At 41.0% G+C, this 17,877-nt stretch overlaps 2 long non-coding RNA genes across 4 annotated transcripts in view; one reads left to right on the top strand and one right to left on the bottom strand.

The window, feature by feature from the left end:
* The first annotated feature begins 2,241 nt into the window (after positions 1–2,241).
* On the top strand, positions 2,242–4,885 carry LOC117965862 (uncharacterized). Of its 2 annotated transcripts, XR_009319989.1 has the most exons (4): positions 2,242–2,286; positions 2,891–2,979; positions 3,177–3,513; positions 3,679–4,885. It is a non-coding gene; the product is annotated as an uncharacterized LOC117965862 (long non-coding RNA). The 2 variants fall into 2 exon arrangements; XR_009319988.1 differs by having other exon boundaries at positions 3,177–4,885.
* Positions 4,886–8,759: 3,874 nt separating this feature from the next.
* Positions 8,760–17,877, bottom strand: part of LOC131722007 (uncharacterized) — a 14,809-nt gene continuing 5,691 nt past the window's right edge. For both annotated transcript variants that reach the window (XR_009319986.1, XR_009319987.1), the window contains exon 3: positions 8,760–9,014. This is a non-coding gene — a long non-coding RNA (uncharacterized LOC131722007). The remainder of the gene's footprint in view (positions 9,015–17,877) is intronic.

The raw sequence follows: 17,877 nt of genomic DNA on the forward strand, positions 1-17,877 counted from the left end.
ATCTAAGACACTGCATTCACTATACTGAAAACTGAGGTCTAAGACACTGCTTTCACTATACTGAAAACTGAGGTCTAAGACACTGCATTCACTATGCTGAAAACTGAGATCTAAGACACTGCGTTCAAGGCGGGGCTTTCCTGAAGTTTTGAAGGAAAATGAATTGCGTGTTTAATGATTGTTTACTTTATTTCTTTCTATGCTACCTGTATTTTAATAAAGCTGTAATTAGCAATATTAAACAAAGGCAGTTTTTTTTAATTAAATTATATTTCAAAATTGTATAATGCAACAAAATGAATACATTCAAAGGGTTAGTGCGTCGTCGAAGGTTCCTCACTGATAATTGATCCTTTCTCAGTTAAAACGGCACATTTCTCAGAATCTAAAAAGGGAACGCTGCACCCGTTCTGTGCTGCACATTACAGACTACGTGGGGTCTTATTGTTTGACATGGGGTTTATTTAATGGCTGTGTGAACTCTTCTGTGCTGCTCGTTACAGACTACGTGGGGTCTTATTGTTTGACAAGGGGTTCATTTAATTATTCAGCTCAGTGTTTGCACCTCAGTCTGTGAGCAGGGACTCAGAGGCTCAGTCTATCTGATCCTTCAGTAGCTGTCTGACATCCAGAGCAGGGCAGGGTGTAGCCTAGAGATCTGAAGAACCAGAATCCAGCCCGGTCATTAAGAGTGTGAGAGGGAGCAGCTACCCCTCATTGTTATACCCAGGAGAGACGTGTGCTGTGATATACATTCTTACTGTCTATTTATTATATTTATTTGAAAACAATAAACCATGTAATTGTCAGCATTGCCCTGGTGGAGACAGCAGCATAGACACAGTTTCATTGAAATGCATTTGAACAATACACTGGAAACAGGAAACACTAAATCTTGTTGTTGTGTGTTTTCTTTACAGATTCAGACCCCACAAGCCCCCCTTCCACTCCGGTCTCTCAAGGTATGCAGTGTAATCACTTCAGTGGATTCAGAACCACTGCAGGAATCTGGCTTTGTTATAAACTTTCTTTTTTCTCTCTTTCTTGTTACAGAAGCAGAATCCTCGAGGCCCCCTTCCACTCCGGTCTCTCAAGGTAAGTGCAGTTTGAAGATGGCAGTTTGTTCAGTGTGATTGACAGCCCACACCATGAGTTATAAATGAATCTCAGTGGTCTTATCAACCTCACTAATTCAACAGTGAGTTCACCATTGCCCTGGTGATGACAGCACCACACACACACACACACTGACACACACACACAGACACACACACAAACACAAACACACGTGCGCACACACTGACACACACACTGACACTCACACACTGACACTCACACACTCACACACTCACACACTCACACACTCACACAGACACACGCACACTGACACACGCACACACTGACACGCACACACTGACACACACACACTGACACACTGACACACACGCACACACACACACACTGACGCACACACACACACTCACACACACACACTCACACACTCACACACTGACACACACAAACACACACACACTGACGCACACACACACTGACACACACTGACACACACACACACTGACACACACACACAGAGACACACACAAACACACACACTGACGCACACACTGACACACTCACACACTGACACACACAAACACACACACACTGACGCACACACACACACTGACACACACTGACACGCATACACTGACACACACACACACACACACACAGAGAGACACACACTGACTGATACACACTCACACACACACACTCACACACTGACTGATACACACTCACACACACACACACACACACAGTGTCGCTCAAATATATTTAAACAATAATGTAGAAAGGCAAATGATATATTTTTACTCCTGCAAATCCAAACCTCTCAAGCCTTCTCTCAGCACCAGCCTCTAAAGGTATGGAGTGCACTAGTTCAGTTTGAATGTGACTTTGTAATAAATGACTTATTGTTTGATTGTATTAGTATTTATTTATTGCCCTGGTGGAGACAGCAGCATAGACACAGTTTCATTGAAATGCGTTTGAACAATACACTTGAAACAGGAAACACTAAATCTTGTTGTTGTGTGTTTTCTTTACAGATTCAGACCCTACAAGCCCCCCTTCCACTCCAGTCTCTCAAGGTATGCAGTGTAATCACTTCAGTGGATTCAGAACCACTGCAGGAATCTGGCTTTGTTATAAACTTTCTTTTTTCTCTCTTTCTTTTCAAAGAAGCAGAATCCTCGAGGCCCCCTTCCACTCCGGTCTCTCAAGGTAAGTGCAGTTTGAAGATGGCAGTCTGTTCAGTGTGACTGACAGCCCACCTCACGTGTCATGTGATCCACTAGAGCTATATCAGCTGTGGGAGAGCTGTGTGCAACTATTCAGCAACAACACTAGGAGAGCAGACGGTTGTCTTTCGGTTTGGAATCCTAATGTATAGAGTTACATTATATTGTCCAGCAAATAATCTGTCTACAGGTAACCCTGTTTATACTGTTGAAAAGTGCCCTAACATTAGACACTCCTCTAAACATCTAAACACAAGAGTTCATCTCTGAAAATCTACCTCTACACGTGTGCTTCTTGTGTTCTAGGTACCAGCACCTCACCTGAGACCTGCACTTAATTCCCATTCTGTGCTGCACATTACAGACTACGTGGGGTCTTATTGTTTGACAAGGGGTTTATTTAATGGCTGTGTGAACTCTTCTGTGCTGCACATTACACACTACGTGGGGTCTTATTGTTTTACATGGGGTTTATTTAATGGCTGTGTGAACTCTTCTGTGCTGCACATTACAGACTACGTGGGGTCTTATTGTTTCACATGGGGTTTATTTAATGGCTGTGTGAACTCTTCTGTTTGTCTGCACAGATAACATGGCAACAGCAAGGGTCAAACTAAACGTACCCCAAGGAGTGAATCTTGAAGACCCTAAAGTGAGCGAAGCCATTTTAGAGCAGGTAGGTGACACGCCCTTTCAGAAATCCAAACTGACACTGCTTCCTGTGTACTGGGCTTCGTGTGACACTGATGAGCTAATCTCACGTTGACTTTGCTTCTCTTTAGTTCCTTCTAGTGTCCTCTCGTTTCCTTGATAGATTCACAGAGAGATGTGGTGCTCCTTGATAACACTGTGTTTCTTGTGTTGCTGTTTCAGATTCGGGAGCACCTCTCCAAGAACTTTCCAATGGACGGTGTTAATCTGCGCTGGAGAAAACAAGACGGGGAGATATTCCACAAGGAGGAAGAGGAGGAGGAGGAGGAGGAGGGGAAGGAGAAGTACTTCGAGCCGTGAGATACCAGCACCCACAATGACAAGCGGGGGCTTTCAGAGCAGCACTGTCTTATATTACTCTGACATTATCTACTGGTTTATATTACTCTGACATTATCTACTGGTTTATATTACTCTGACATTATCTACTGGTTTATATTAATCTGACATTATCTACTGGTTTATATTACTCTGACATTATCTACTGGTTTATATTAAGGTGATGGGGTGTGTGTTTTAATTTAATGATAATTTAAATATATGTTCAATTATTTACTGGTGCAGCACATATTTATATTAAGGTGAGGTGTGTGTGTGTTTTAATTTAATGATAATTTAAATATATGTTAAATTATTTACTGGTGCAGCACATATTTATATTAAGGTGATGGGGTGTGTGTTTTTAATTTAATGGTAATTTAAATATATATTCAATTATTTACTGGTGCAGCACATATTTATATTAAGGTGAGGTGTGTGTGTTTTAATTTAATGATAATTTAAATATATGTTCAATTATTTACTGGTGCAGCACATATTTATAGTAAGGTGAGGTGTGTGTGTTTTAATGTAGTAAATGATTCTAATATAGGTTACATTAGTTACTGGTGCAAGTTTCTTTCACCTTGTAAAGAATATATTCAGAGTGGTAACAGAGTAACAGGCCTCTTCACCATGGCATGGCAGAGCATGGATTTACAGAATGAATGTACAACTTGCAGTGTACTATTAAATCCCATAGAGGGCACCACAAACACATTTACTGAGGGAGGAAGGGAACAAGCTCCTGTATAATGATACAATCACCTGGAAGGTCTTGATGCTGCAGTACATTACAAACAGCAGCCAGGATACAGGTGTTGAATTGCTTATCAGGAGGACAGGGCTAAGGTAGATGGCAGATGAAGGACAGTTCTCTTTTTCACATGATCCTCCAGTGCAATGACATGGGCAGCTCTAGCCTGGGTCACTCTGAGCCTCTGTCTGGTAAGTGAGACGAGTTGTCCTAGTGCAGCTCAGCAAGCTGGTCTCTTCCAGTCCGGATCTGCGTTCCAACCATGGCTGTGTTTCTACCTGGAGGAAAAGCCCTCCAGGACTGGAGCCTGTCGCAATGCAAGTGAAGCTGCAGCATATACTAGCACTGTGGCACCCCTATGGTCTTTAAATAGGTCTGCATTATCACACAGAAATATATGTGCAGTCTGTAGGGTGCAATGCAACATGGGGTGAAGTCATTAAGGCTATGAGTAGGGTGGTTTGCTACAGATTATGATTTAAATGGAAATGTCTTATTTTTTCTGATGATATTTAATTTACATTACTGTAAAAAACATAAAAATAACAGGGTCACTGAAAAAGTTTTATTTCGCATTATAGTGTATGGGGAGCAGAGGGGTGGGGGGCAAATCCATGCATTCATGAAACATGTTCATGTCATGCAAACACATAGAAATCACACGAGCTGTACCAAAGAAAATATGTGATTCATGTCATTGTATTGTATGAAGGGATGTGCATGATAATGATACTCTACTACTCTGTATTTCTGAATGTATTTTTGCTGATTTATTTCAATAAAGTTTCAATCTCAATCTTTGGCATCTTTTTTATTATTACTATTATATTACCACGATTAAACACCCACGAAGTGTCCACGGCTGGGATGAAGCTCGAGTGAAGACGACCAGACTGCAGGTGGAATTCTGAGGAAACCGCATCACTCATAGAATAAGGAGGAATGTGTTGGTATTGTATTCATGCAACAGTCTCTTGACACAGGGGTTGTACCGACAGACTGGAAATTAGCAAACGTAATACCAATCCACAAAAAGGGAGACAAAACCAAACCAGGTAACTACAGACCAGTAAGCCTGACTTCTATTATATGTAAACTTATGGAAACTATAATAAGATCCAAAATGGAAAATTACCTATATGGTAACAATATCCTGGGAGACATTCAGCATGGTTTTAGGAAAGGGAGATCATGTCTAACTAACCTACTTGACTTTTTTGAGGATGCAACATTGAAAATGGATAACTGCAAAGCATACAACATGGTTTATTTAGATTTCCAGAAAGCTTTTGACAAAGTCCCGCATAAAAGATTAATTCTCAAACTGAGCGCAGTAGGGATTCAAGGAAATGCATGCACATGGATTAGGGAGTGGTTAACAGGTAGAAAACAGAAAGTACTGATTAGAGGAGAAACCTCAAAATGGAGTGAGGTAACCAGCGGTGTACCACAGGGATCAGTATTAGGTCCTCTGCTATTCCTAATCTACATTAATGATTTAGATTCTGGTATAGTAAGCAAACTCGTTAAATTTGCAGACGACACAAAAATAGGAGGAGTGGCAAACACTGTTGAAGCAGCAAAGGTCATTCAAAATGATCTAGACAGCATTCAGAACTGGGCAGACACATGGCAAATAACATTTAATAGAGAAAAGTGTAAAGTATTGCATGCTTTCAATAAAAATGTGCATTATAAATATCATATGGGAGATAGTGAAATTGAAGAAGGGAACTATGAAAAAGACCTAGGAGTTTATGTTGACTCAGAAATGTCTTCATCTAGACAATGTGGGGAAGCTATAAAAAAGGCTAACAAGATGCTTGGATATATTGTGAGAAGTGTTGAATTTAAATCAAGGGAAGTAATGTTAAAACTCTACAATGCATTAGTAAGACCTCACCTAGAATATTGTGTTCAGTTCTGGTCACCTCGTTACAAAAAGGATATTGCTGCTCTAGAAAGAGTGCAAAGAAGAGCAACCAGAATTATCCCGGGTTTAAAAGGCATGTCGTATGCAGACAGGCTAAAAGAATTGAATCTATTCAGTCTTGAACAAAGAAGACTACGCGGCGATCTGATTCAAACATTCAAAATCCTAAAAGGTATAGACAATGTCAACCCGGGGGACTTCTTTGACTTGAAAAAAGAAAAAAGCACCAGGGGTCATAAATGGAGATTAGATAAAGGGGCATTCAGAACAGAAAATAGGAGGCACTTTTTTACACAGAGAATTGTGAGGGTCTGGAACCAACTCCCCAGTAATGTTGTTGAAGCTGAAACCCTGGGATCCTTCAAGAAGCTGCTTGATGAGATTCTGGGCCAATCGGGGCGGGGACGTCACAAACGCGCTCGAGTCATGTGGAGCCGCCGCCACGGAGGCACTCGGCTCCCTCCAGTGGACACGCACCGGTACTGCAGTCGGGAGTCGCTGAAGATTATTTGATGAATTCCTTACCGATATGGCTATCTCGTGGAGAGAAAGTGGAACTGTTACGTCTTGTCCTAAACAATCTGATTGGATAAAAGACAATTCACAAATTAAATGACTTCTGATTGGCGAACGCAGTTAGTGAATCAAAAGTTAGAAATGCGTTTCCTAATTTGTATAGACCCTATGGTTGTCCAACGTGCGCACCTGTTTAAAAAGATACATTTATTATTAATAAAACATTTTTTAGTACACGTGTCCACGTCAGTAGTTTAATAATATTATATTTTCATGCTTTTAGTGAAGAATTGTTTTACTATCAGTCATATTTTAAAACGGGCAGTTTCAAAATAACCAAAGAAAACAACGATTCTAAACCGGAACGTGCCTGAAGGAGTCAATTGCAGTTCTCTTTTATAGCGGTTTAAAATGTATCTGAAAGTATATACGGGCGTTTGCAATAATTTAATCACAGACGTAGAAATATAACCAAAATTCACGACGACCATTGTATTGATAGAGCAGTTGTTTAAATAAAAGAGCAGTGTCAGTTTTGGAAATGTCACATTTTATATTTGTGTCAGTTTTTAGTTAAGTAAATTGGAAAATTACAAGCGGTGTGTATTTCAGTATGCTAACGTGACGTTTTTCAGCAGGTTTCATTTGATTTTATGAAGCAGAATTAGTTAACACTGAAATCAGCTCCTCGACAGCAGTTCTACTAAATGTCCACACGAGGGCAGCATTGGATAGGAAATGAAAGCTAAAGCCTCGTCTGTCTCCCTGAAGTTCGCTACCAATTGTAAAGAGCAGAGGACAGTTCAGCCGGAGGCGTGTGTCTGTGTGAAACGACTTTATTTCATGTGATAAGTTTGTGGAAGAAGGACGCCATGTTAGGAGGCGTTTGCTATTGTTTTACACAGACTACGAGGGACAGCGCTCGTTAAACCAGGTGAGTGCATCTCGTTTACTTTGTTTATTATTCAGTGCAGCGGTTGTTTTTGAATCCCGCATTTTTAATAACAAATGGCCGTCCGGACCCGCTCGTGACTGTTTGCTGAGTGGCTTTTAATAATGTGTTTGTCTTTGTGAGCTCTGATCAGCAGGGTGCGGTTTGACGGGGGTGTGATTCCCCCGGCTATATTGACTGGGGGTCATCTTTATTGTTTATAATCGTACGTTGTTCTTGCCTTTTAGCTCTTGAGCATAATAATCTCAATCCCGTTTGAAATGACACTAAGTGCATTTGCATGGTGGCAGATGAGGGATGTCACTTCACTCGAGGCTTGCGTACTGATGAAGATGTAGCTTCAGTGTTTAATGCTTATCCCCTCACTGTGTGACTGTGTGTCTGTGTGTTCTTGTCTCTTGACAGGTCTGTGAGGATGAGAAGGTCTCCACAGTCTGGAGTCTGGTCTCTGACAGGCTCAACATACCTGTCAATCAACAGGGACTCCTCTACAAAGGCAAGGCGCTGGCAGGTAGGCTGAACAGCACAGCACAGCACAGCACTCAGTTAAAAAGCATGCATGTTATTCTACATATATCTATTAACAGTAACACCTGCAAACAAAGTGTTTTCAATCTTTTATCATCTTTGAGTTGCATGAAGTGTTTTAACCCTATGCTGCCTACGGGGAATAACCATATCCGGTCATAAACATGAACACTTTCTGTTTAAACACTTGTAGTTTTGGAACCTTAAATCAGAAATGAAAACCCAATACACCTACAGAAAGGCATTAAGTAGATCTTTCAATTGATGTAATTTATTTTGTGGTGGGGTGATTTTATTTTTATTTTCATACGAGCTACACCTCCCAAAAAATTATCGAAATATGAAAAATAATAAATAATATTTTTTAAAATGGTCAATTTCAACCTCTTTCCAAGTGTTATATAAAAAAACTTAAGCGTATACTGTAGCTGCACAATTTTCCAAGGAATTCAAATCTGAAATCAGAATTGAAATATCTTGAACAGTTGCAGAGCTAGATTAGGTTTTGCAATGCCTAGTATTTTACAAAAATCAACCTAAGAAATGGCAAAGGCAGACCAGGGTTAAAACATGGCAAAAAGTGAGACTGGAAACACTATTGCCCTGTTTGAGATACAATTATATTTCAGTACAAAAATAGAGAAACAACACACAAGTTATCAAGTAAAATGTTTAATTTTTTATTTGAAAAAAAGTATATTACAAATAAAACTTTGAAATTAAGAATTTTATTTGGGAGGGAGGTAGACAAAAAAAATAAAACGTTCCATATTGTGCTGTATTTATTTATTTTCAAAACTACCCTGCAGTTGAAGTGCTGGACTGGGGCTCCTCCAGATCACTCTCCTCCTCCTCCTCCTCATTCTCCTGCAGCAGCTCTTCATCAGGGAGGTCCTCCTCCATGGCGTACATGCCCTCGATCTCTTCCTCAGTCAGGGCCCTCCTCCTCTTCAGTGACTAAACCAGATGCTAGAGCTGATTTTCTCCATCCATTTTCTGGCTTGCACACACCCACATACAACATTAAAATAAATACCAATTAATAATAATAATAATAATAATAATAATAATAATAATAATAATATTCTGCTCCATCCTTTTTCACACTCATAAAAAAGTAAACGAGTAATAAAATACATGGCTAAATAATAATAGTGACAACAGCTAAATAATGTTTTCTGTTCTTAACACACAGTAAACGAGTAATAAAATACATGGCTAAATAATAACTACAGCTAAATGTCTTTGTTTTTTACTTAGGCTACATACACAACGTAAAAATAAAAACTGAACAAGGTGTTTTCCTCATTCTTTTACACATCGAATAAAAAAAGTTAAAAAATAATAGATGCATAATTAAATAATAATAACGACTACAGAGAAATAATGAATCGACTAGAAAAAGTAAAACACAGACGTACACAAACGCCTAACTTTGCATCACATGCGATAGACCTGTTAGTTTTGCCTTCTCTCCTGAGGAAAAACAATTCTAAAATAAAAACGTATGTGAAACTAACTATAAGAAAGATGTTTAAAAAAACAAACAAACAAAACAAAACGTGGTGTTGGTACAGTAGCTCCTCTCGTCTACAGCAGTCATGAAGTTAGCCCTGCCCAGCAAGCAAGCGCACACACAAGAGACACAGCGAAAACAAAACAAAACAAAAATAAACACTGCAGATGTACTCAGCACAAAAAAACAATATCAAGTTGAAAAAAAAACAACAACAATATGGTTAATTAGCCCAAGTACCTCCCGTTTAGATGATGTGTAGATTAGCACTCTTGGGATTGTAAAACTGGAGATACAGAGACTCTGCTGTGCACTCAGTCACAATGGCGCCAGCAGAGACTCGCCCTTGTAATCAAAATATTATATGTCCCGCCCACCCTAGCCCTAAACCAATGGCATCATGACAAACCCCATTAGTCATGGCTATGACTCACACTTTAAAAAAACAAAATTGCTGATTGGACGGCTGAGATAGGACGTGTTTTGTCATCGTAACAAAAGTTACGAAATTACACCTCGTCGACAGCTAAGGGTTAATCTACCTGGTCTTGAATCTCTCCTGTTTCTCCCCCTCCCTCTCTCTCTCTCAGATGAGCACAGACTGTCACACGACTCCATCGCTCCCGATTCCAAGCTGAACTCGTTGTGACGCCCCCAACAGAGAAAGTGTCACCCGAGCAAGAACAGCACTTCGTGTCACCCCTCCTCTCAGACCTCACCCCTCACCCTCGCCTCACCCCTCCTGTCACACCTCACCCCTCGCCACACCCCTCCTGTCACCCCTCGCCCCTCCTCTCACCCCTCGCCTCACCCCTCGCCCCTCCTCTCACGCCTCGTCTCACCCCGGGTCAGTGTGGCACAGCCTGCCTGCTCTTCTGAACAAACACTTCAGCCCTGCTGACGCAGTGAAGTCTGGAGCAGCAACACAAGGTAACCTGAACACAATAAACACACACACTGCTATATACCAACACACACACACACAGTGAGAGGCTGGAGCAGCTACACAAGATAAATTGAACACAATAAACACTGCTACACACACAATCCTAGCTGCAGCACATGCACAATGTTATACAGACACAGCTGTACAGTGACAGAGACGCACACACAATCACAGCTGCAGCACACACACTCTGAAATGCAGGTGTAGAGCAGTGTGTAGTTGTGACTCTGTGTCTCTCCCTCTGCCTCTCTCTCAGGATTACGAGCGGAGGCTGCGCTTGTTGAGCCTGGATGATATGGAGCGGCTGGCGACCCGCATGCTTCACTCTGAGGCTGTGGAGTGCATGGAGCTGTCCTTCTTAGACTGAGGAATACTGCTGCTGCCCTCTCCACCTCTCCCCTCTCCCCCCTCTTCTCCTACCCCCCTCCCCTCTCTCCTCTTTACTCTCTCCTCCCCTCTCCTCTCCTTACTTTGTTTAAAAGAATAGAAGCACACCCAGTGAGCAAGGCATTGAGCAGCCCCACATCCCGCTTCACAATACCGCTACATATTGACTGACTGTTTGCATCGTGTGTGTTTGGTAAGACAAACCACATTTTCTACTTTCTGCTATTTTAAAAGGAGCCCAGTTTGGTGCAGGAGGCTTGTGGGTAACAGAGTGTGTTTTTGCTGGGGACTGCAGCCCTTCCATTACCATTGCTTTAATAAATCCGGACGTCTGGAAATACATACTGTGTGGACGTTTCCCTTCTTCATGGCTCCATGCAGCATCCTGTCACACAACAAGCCCTGAAAGGGGATCTATACATATTTATTCTCAATCACCAGGCAGTAATCGCAGCTACAATACAGACACACAACGTGTCACTTTTATTGGCTGAAACTTTAAACTACGACTAGAAGCCTCTGAAGCCTTTTCATGGCCCTCCACCTGTCCTTGATCAGAACGCGGTCCTTCCTCTAAGGGGTCGCTTTCCATGCTAATTTTCCGTTTCCTCTGCAGAAAGGACAGGACAGTGTTCACAGAGCTCCCTTCACTCCCGCAAAGCCAAGACATCCAGGCTCTTGTGCTGCTTTGCTCCCCAGCGCCCGAGTGCTTGCTGGCAGTGCTGAGGGATGCTCACCCTGAACAGCAGCGCTAGCTTTGCCTATTGAGGAAGGTTTGGCGCTCCCGTTGGTTCATCAGTAATAATGATTTAGTGGAGACAGTACAGGGCTCGGGGGGGATGAAAGTTTACATCAGAATAGAAACTTTGCACAAAGTCAACCTGCTGGAAGTGGAATCATTTCTGCTGCGCAGCTTCAGATTCCACAGCCTGACGAGGAACACAATATAAAAAACACATGTTCCTCTGGAAGCCACACAGTTATTATATATATATATATGATTAGTGTTAACACTCATAGCATTGACCTGGTATCCCTGGTATTTACCTCCGAGCCCTGCTGTGTAACAGGGGTGTTTCATAATCCCTCCTCTCTTCAGTGGCATGAAAGACTGCAACTGTGCAGCCAGAGCCAGGATTCTCAACTCCTGCAGTGTGCGATCTTTGACAAGGGAAGTGAACCTCATATACAAGGTTAGAAAGCAAGGCAGTGACAAGCAGACAGGTGGTGCAGTGGGCTAGTTCACTAGGATGCTGTGCTGCTCTCCTTGGGGGACTGAGTTCAAATCCAGGTGAGTACCTCCTTTGTTTTCAAAGACTTGGTTAATTTCTTATATAAGGCAATGAAAAAGCAGACTCCTCCATGGAAGTGAGATGGACTGGGTTCAAATCCAGGCGAGTTCTTTGCTTGTTTCAAAGAATGTGTTAATTGAGCTTATATATAGTGTGAACCAAAGCTTTCCTGTGGGAGCTGGTGGCGCAGTGGCTATGCTGATGGCCTGCTCTCCCTGAAGACAGTGGTTTGAATCCCGGTCCTGGAGGTGAGTTGCTGAGGTAAGTAATGCTGTTGGTTGTGAGTCGTGGTGGTGGTTGTAAATCTGGGTGTTGACTGGAAGTAATGATGCAGGTTGTAACTAATGATGTTGGTTGTGTCTCCACAGACAGAGGAGGGCAGTGTGCCCTGAAGAGGAGCTGGAAGAGGATGAAGAGGGGGCTTGGGCCCCCGGCTGTGGGGGGAGTGGAAGATGGGGGTGTTGCTCTACCAACAGAGCTATCCAGCCGACTAACTCTCCTGCTGCGTGAAACACAGTATTACATTGTGTGGTGTGGACCTGGGGGCTAAGGTGATTCTCAGCTTTGTTTCATTTGTGATGAACTGGACTCAAAGCCAAACCTTATAAACTGAGCCAGCCAGAGAGCTGCTTTTTCCTTCTGTCAAATGACCTCCAGTACATTAACTAATGATTTGTACAAAATGCAGATCATTGGAAATATCCAATAAAAGAGTCACTTCTATCAATCTGCAGCTTGGATTTGATCCCAGTCTCTCAAGGTAAAGAGCATTTAGGCAAAGGGACCCACCCCACTGCACCACCTAGCAGCTGTCCTTGATGTTAGGTTTACATTGCCTACAAGGCAAATTAACCAACTTGAATAAAAAAACTACCGTGAGCAGGGTTTGAACCACCAGCCCTGGAAATCAGGACCCTGTGCTCTACCAACTGAGCCATTCTGCCAGCTGTACCACTGCACTCATTTGTGACTTGAACTGGCCTAATGATCTGTACAACATGGAGGTGATTACTGCCTTGAAAATATCTAATAATAGAGTCACTTCTGTTTTATCTGACAGATTCAAACAAACAGACGCTGTGGAGAAACAAAACAAGCACACAACACAAGGCTTTAAACACAATTCTGGTGTTCATTTATCAATTCATTTTTTATTCCTCTTAATCAAAGGACACCAGTAATGCTGTGCCATTGCATTGTGGGTCTGGTTTCAAACTCAGTTCACATGTCCTGTGAGCTGGCTTTGAACCCAGACCTCCAAGGGGAAAGGCAGGAAGAGCTAGTGAACCAGCCCACTGCACCACCTAACTGCTTGTGATAGTCTAGTACTCTAACCTGGTATATGAGATTCACTTCCCTTGTCAGACTGCACACACACACACACACACACACACACACACACACACACACACACACACACACACACACACACACACACACACAGAGAGAGAGTTGCATGCCACTGAAGAGAGGAGGGATTATCAAACCCAACCCTATTATACAGTAGCTCCATAAGCTAAATTAAACAATATTTCTCAGTAAGTCGCCCTGGCAGTCAGGCAGTGAACTTTATGAAGACAGGCAGAACGAAGCTCTCGCTATTCCTTATCCAATGCTGCCATCGTGTGGCCATTTAGTAGAACTTTTGATTTTAATAAAGATAATTTTCTTTAATTTAAAAAAAAAAAGTTTTATCTTAACACAACTCAGTTGTCCATTGTAATGACTCGGATTAACCTTACCACTGTGCAAAAACAAAGACATTTCCGATACATTCTTAAAATAATAATAATAATCACAATAAATAAAACACAAACATAATGACAATGTACAGGAAATAGACTTTATATCACAGTGCGGAGCTGTGACAAGATGAAGGGAGCTTGAGGTTGTTCAGTCTAAAGCACTTCCAATTGTAGATAAAATAAATCAATCTCATGCCAGGCTGAGAACGGAGCTGCTTTTGTTTTGTTTAATTCCTTGTTTGTTGGTAAAGCAAAAGCTCACAGCCAGACAAGTACAGCAGCAGACTTCATTAAAACACACACAATAAACGGTACAGTACATGCTGTAATTACGGACTCTAGAGCTGTGTGTTTAAGATGCAGTGATTTGTGGTTCCAAACCCCCATAAGAGGCTGTGTGCTCCAGTGGGCAAAGAAAAGGGCTTGCAGGGAAATAAGCATCACACAGGCTTTCATTTTTTAATTGTTATTTGTCAAATAGCGAGTTAGAGATCATGTACATTTTCTTTACTTGTTTTTTTTAAAAAACAACTTCACCGTCAAATAGCACATTTTCCAACACAGATTCTCAAATAAATAAAGTCCATCATTATTGCAGGGAAGACTGAAAGACAAACTTGCAGGTCCTCTTCAAAGATTAACAAATGGCTAAAACACACAAGTCCATTGTCCCAGCCCCAAACAAACTTCTGCAGCAGTGAGCTGGACAGCTGACCAGGGGATGCACATGGATGCAAATGCATGCACATGGATTAGGGAGTGGTTAACATGTAGAAAACAGAAAGTACTGATTAGAGGAGAAACCTCAAAATGGAGCGAGGTAACCAGTGGTGTACCACAGGGATCAGTATTGGGTCCTCTGCTATTCCTAATCTACATTAATGATTTGGATTCTGGTATAGTAAGCAAACTTGTTAAATTTGCAGACGACACAAAAATAGGAGGAGTGGCAAACACTGTTGCAGCAGCAAAGGTCATTCAAAAAGATCTAGACAGCATTCAGAACTGGGCAGACACATGGCAAATGACATTTAATAGAGAAAAGTGTGAAGTATTGCATGCAGGCAATAAAAATGTGCATTACAAATATCATATGGGAGATACTGAAATTGAAGAAGGGAACTATGAAAAAGACCTAGGAGTTTATGTTGACTCAGAAATGTCTTCCTCTAGACAATGTGGGGAAGCTATAAAAAAGGCCAACAAGATGCTCGGATATATTGTGAGGAGTGTTGAATGTAAATCAAGGGAAGTAATGTTAAAATTTTACAAAGCATTAGTAAGACCTCACCTAGAATATTGTGTTCAGTTCTGGTCACCTTGTTACAAAAAGGATATTGCTGCTCTAGAAAGAGTGCAAAGAAGAGCAACCAGAATTATCCCGGGTTAAAAAGGCATGTCATATGCAGACAGGCTAAAAGAATTGAATCTATTCAGTCTTGAACAAAGAAGACTACGCGGCGATCTGATTCAAACATTCAAAATCCTAAAAGGTATAGACAATGTCGACCCAGGGGACTTCTTTGACCTGAAAAAAGAAACAAGGACCAGGGGTCACAAATGCAGATTAGATAAAGGGGCATTCAGAACAGAAAATAGGAGGCACTTTTTTACACAGAGAATTGTGAGGGTCTGGAACCAACTCCCCAGTAATGTTTTTGAAGCCGACACCCTGGGATCCTTCAAGAAGCTGCTTGATGAGATTCTGGGATCAATAAGCTACTAACAACCAAACGAGCAAGATGGGCTGAATGGCCTCCTCTCGTTTGTAAACTTTCTTATGTTCATATGTTCTAAAAGTAGATAAAAGTAAGGCAGGGCTACAGTTTGATTAAAGGGGAGGTTCACTGCATGGCTTTTTATTTTTATCTGCCCGTGTATTATGTTGGTGCGTGTTCGTGCCACTGTCTTTTCGTATGAACTTTAAAATGTGTGATCGACGACTGTTTCAATGGTAAACTGTTTTAAACCCCTGTCTTTTTATGTTTCTATAACATCGATGTCAATCTGATGTAGTTTATGTGTGATCACAGAGATTTATGTAAATATTAAATGATTTTACATGTCAAAATGTTGTCAATCTTTAATCGAAATTAAATTATTTCAGTAATATAATGACATGCTGCATCCATAATATTATTAGCAGGGCAAGTCATATTTTATACATTTTAATATTAGTATAGCTAATATTTTAAATCGTGATAATTCACTTTAATTCAATATACTGTATCTCTTTCTCCTTATATGTCTTATTGGTTGTTGCACTACAGGGATTTAACATTTTAAAATGATGCTGATATATAGTAGCCTGCATATACTGTATCTCTCTCACAACACAAAATCATGGTTGGTATTGAACTACAGGTATTTACCACGGTTTAGCAAAGACGTTAACTCTTTAGATTTTAATTAATGAATGTATTGTTTCTTCCCAAACTTGTAATTGAAATACATGCACTATGATAACCAGTTTCCTGTTCATTTTCTGTCCTTTATTATACAAAATACTGTATGTAAAATAAATGAAAGAACAAATATAAAATAATAATACTGTATTAGCAATGTTTTTCAAGCACATCCTGTGATTGATGTGCACCGTGGCCTAGTTAGTGATCGCAGCATGGAGCTTAATGTTTTCCATGATTTAACTTTTGGTCAATCGCTCGCATACCTGCTGTCCAAACTGTAGTGCTTCCCAAAACAAAAGCACCTCCAGAAATGCAAAATAACTTCAATACGCAACACGTTTTGCTAGTTAACGTTTGTTACACAAACAGAAATACACAATCAGAAATGTACAATCGTACAATTCATTTGAAATGATTTATTTGCTGCCAATATATATTACAGCGATATTCACATCCCCTTATCTAGCGTAATACTGTCGAATGTATCCGATCTACATGTTAATGTAAATTATACCTACAAAAGTCATTTTAAATTATGCATTTTTGTTAGGCTAATATATCGGATCTGAAGCGATATTCACATCATCTTATCAAGCAGCATACCAACGAATAAATCAGATTATTAATTGATATAAATTATACCTACAAAATTAATTTTAAATGATTTTTCATTAACATATCCGATCAACTTAGAAACAATGGAACCTCCCCTTTAAATTCTAGAGCTTGATCAACTTATTTCCTGGGACAACGGCAACAGCAGACTCCAAACTGGGCTCTCATCTCATGCATCGATTCAACAATATGTAATCGCAGCTCGGGAAATTTAAGGGCAGAGGATGGATAAATGGATTGATTGTTGCTCCACTACTCCTCACTGTCTGCTACAGCACTGCGCACACTGGATACATGAGGATACAAGTACAGACAATAACTGACAATGTTGATGAACCTGTGCAAGCTGTGACTTGCAGGTTACTGTCGTCATGAATTACTGTAGTCATGAACCAGCTGACACTCGCAATGCAAGATGAGCACATCCACACTGTCAGCTACATGTGAACTAACATGCTGAACTACATAAAGAAATGTTCCAGCCAGCATCCCATTCATCACGAGAAGCTAGTCCTGATTCTCAGGTACAAACGCCCTCACACAATGTCGAGGGCAGACAGGCAGACTCTGCAGGACACTGTCCCTTAAAAGCAGCTCCAGGGCTCAGAGTCACAGGAGCGAGCCACACTGACCCTGACACTCACCACTACAAGTCACCTCTCCTCAAGAAAGAACCAGAATTGAAACGACTTCTCTTAAGTTCTGGATGTCACTCAGGCACACAGCCACACACTCCAGGAATCTGTCAAAGACAACAATAACGACCAAGCGAATGACATTCTATCAACTGCAGAGCAAACACTGGTCATGGAACGACCTTCAAAAGCATGTCAAACTATCTCATTATTAACAGATTAAAAAAAATCAGGGGGGAAATTTTATTTCTGATAAAAGTACTTGTTTTAATTAATTTTAAAGTTGCAAATAATCCAATGAAATGTCCTGATTAA

Source organism: Acipenser ruthenus, chromosome 50, assembly GCF_902713425.1.
Source record: "Acipenser ruthenus chromosome 50, fAciRut3.2 maternal haplotype, whole genome shotgun sequence".
In the NCBI taxonomy this organism is placed as follows: domain Eukaryota; kingdom Metazoa; phylum Chordata; class Actinopteri; order Acipenseriformes; family Acipenseridae; genus Acipenser; species Acipenser ruthenus.